A 3,505-nucleotide genomic window follows, 5' to 3' on the forward strand; every position below is an offset into this window, starting at 1 on the left:
TGATTGTGGCTTTGAAACTCTCTCCTGCAATTATGTAAAGTAACTATTGACTCTCCCGCAGGAATCAAAAGCCCCCCAGCCCTGTCCCCTTTCATTGCCTGCCTCTCATGTTTGGCTTTTCAAAGCATCTCCAACACGGATTCTTTCTACAGGACAAAGGGGAGGACAAAACAGTCCCCAAACTTGTAAATTGGATGTCAAAAGACTAGGAACAATTTGAAGGCCAATAAATAATGAGCAGAACTGAGCAATGGGAGAGATCAAGTACTTGTAAATGACTCTCCACAGGATCAGTAACAATATAGAAAGTGGACATCGGTAACACTATAGAAAGTGGACATCAGTAACACTATAGAAAGTGGGTATCAGTAACACTATAGAAACTGGACAACAGTAACACTATAGAAAATGGGCATCAGTAACACTATAGAAAATGGGCATCAGTAACACTATAGAAACTGGGCATCAGTAACACTATAGAAAGTGGGCATCGGTAACACTATAGAAAGTGGACATCAGTAACACTATAGAAAGTGGGCATCGGTAACACTATAGAAACTGGGCATCAGTAACACTATAGAAAGTGGGCATCGGTAACACTATAGAAAGTGGGCATCGGTAACACTATAGAAAGTGGGCATCGGTAATACTATAGAAAGTGGGTATCAGTAACACTATAGAAACTGGGCATCAGTAACACTATAGAAACTGGACATCAGTAACACTATAGAAAATGGGCATCAGTAAAACTATAGAAAGTGGGTATCAGTAACACTATAGAAAATGGGCATCAGTAACAGTATAGGAAATGGGCATCAGTAACACTATATAAACTGGGCATCAGTAACACTATAGAAACTGGGCATCAGTAACACTATAGAAAATGGGAATCAGAAACAGTATAGAAACTGGGATCAGTAACATTATAGAAACTGGGCATCAGTAAGAGTATAGGAAATGGGCATCAGTAACATTATATAAACTGGACATCAGTAACACTATAGAAAATGGGCATCAGTAACACTATATAAACCGAGCATCAGTAACCCTATAGAAACTGGGCATCAGTAACACTATAGAAAGCGGGCATCAGAAACAGTATAGAAACTGGGATCAGTAACATTATAGAAACTGGGCATCAGTAACAGTATAGAACCTGGGCATCATATAGGGAGTTTGGACCTTCATGGACACCCCAAACGTGCCAGGATGAGTAACCCACACAGTCACCCCCAGTGATGGAGTAACTGATTCAATATGAAACTAAGAAACTTTACAATGTGCATTATGGCTAGTGAATATATTGTATGGTGGTGGCAATATAAACTATACACACATAATGAGAAAAGTGCAAAAGTAACAAAAATTGTGATACTATCCTTCACTCAAATGTATGTCAATGTTTCCAGAGGCTAGAAGAGCTGGAGATATGTGAGATTCTGGGCAGGGGTCAATATGTGACATTCTTAGGTTTTATTGTATTGATTTTCTTAAAAGTAACATTTGTAAATCCTGCAGAATTCTAAGTGTAAATATTGTGAGTAAAAGTTTTCCTTAGAACGTTCTTTAACCCCTGACTTCCCAGAGTGTAGTTATTTGTTCTCCTGGCTGCCTGCTGTTAACCCCCTGCACCCCAGAATCTGGGTAATATCCGGTGGGCTTATGAATAGACCGGTGATAAACCGCTTCTGTGACACAGCCCTAGGTTAATCGATATGTTCCGGGCTCAGCTTCCCATGTCACTTGTCCCAGTGCTAATAGCAGGGGTGGGAACATGGTGAATAATTGAGCTAGAGATGCCCACCTTACTGTCTCTCTAAATAGATGGAGTGGGAGGGGGGACAGTCCAGCCCAGTCCTTTACTCTGAATAACAACAACCAGTGTGGACTAATGTTGTTATTCCTGGCACACTTGAAAATCAACTTCATCACTGATAGGTTCCAAGATGAGGCACAAAAGTGAAGTTTCTTCTCTGTAAAGCACCGATTATTTCTTGCCTAAGAAACTAGGTCTCTTCTAAGCACGAGTTCACATGCAACAGATTTATTGCAGGCATTTCTGTGACTGTCTTGCTCATCTAAATGGGGTTTACAGATGGGTCTTCAATATGCTTGCTGCCAAAAGAACTTCATTTAGATGAGGGGAACTTCAGAAATGTCTGCAACAAATCTGTATCGTGTGAATATACCCTTATTTGGAGTATTATCTTGGACCATAATAGACACTGCAGTAATTTAACCAAATAGCTGTTAAGTGGCTACAGTAATAACAATAAGCATAAGGACAACTGCTTCTGAATATTAAGGGTTAATGGTGATATTAACATATCATTGAATGAGTTGCATGAATGTGATTTAAAGGTGCAGCTTCCAATATTTCTTGTAATATTTTAATCCATGTACAGAAATATGTATTGATTTTTTCCCAGTGCTTTATAAATAACTGTACAATGAAGAGATAAAAAACCTTTCCAATTCCTCCTTATTTTTAAGATATTTGCACACAGTCTTTGAACTGGACCAACCAAAGCCTGAAAACCTGTGCAAACCTAGTATTTCTTACAGCTTTCAGTGTATAGCAAGCATGTCCAGTCTAGTCAGTCCTCCATGGACTAATATGTACTTAAGGCTAAGGCCCCACGTTGCAGAAACACAGCTTTTTTTCTTGCACATTTTGTTGCATTTTTTTTGAGCCAAAGCCAGGAGTGGATTGAGCAAAAGGAAGACATATAATAACTTCCTATATCTTTCCCATCCCTTTTGTAGCCAATCTTGGCTTTGGCTCAAAAAAACCACAACAAAATCTGCAACAAAAAAAGCTGTGTTTCCGCAACGTGGGGCCTTACGTTAAGGGGTTAAGGGGACCTCAGAAGGTCAAAAATAATAAAAACAAAAACATACTCACCTGTCCCCTGTGGTCTGGTATCCCAGGCTGCGGTCCAGTCCTGTGACACCCCAGGGCTTTTGCCGATTGCCTCGCCAAACGTGATTGGCCTCAGAAGCTTAAGGAAGGACACAGGGCAAGTGATGTGTGTGAGTGACATCTTGTGGTCCTTACTTAGGTCACAGAGGTTGCTGATTAGCCTCAGCGGTCATTTGTGGCGAGTACTTTAACTAGAACCACCCAAGGGTGGCATAGGACTGGACAGCAGCTTTGAACACCGGAGTGCCAGGGATACGTCAGTATGTTTTTTTTCCACGTTCCCCGGCCTCCATGAAAAAAACTGGATAACTCCTTTAAGGACAGGTCATCAGTATCAGATAGGTCAGGGTAGGACTAGATCAGCTGATTGAACAGGCTGTAATGGCCCCCTAAAATTAGCACTAGCCCATCTACTGTGCAGCTGCCTGGAATGGTACTGTAGATCTCTCATATTCTCGATTCACATTAAAGGGGTTATGTCACAAATAATATTCATCCTCTACCCACAGGATAGAAGATAAGTTGCTAATTGATGGGGGTCTGACTGCTGAGAACCCCACCGATCCTGAGAAGGGGAGGGGT

The sequence above is a fragment of the Leptodactylus fuscus genome, chromosome 8 (assembly GCF_031893055.1).
Source record: "Leptodactylus fuscus isolate aLepFus1 chromosome 8, aLepFus1.hap2, whole genome shotgun sequence".
In the NCBI taxonomy this organism is placed as follows: domain Eukaryota; kingdom Metazoa; phylum Chordata; class Amphibia; order Anura; family Leptodactylidae; genus Leptodactylus; species Leptodactylus fuscus.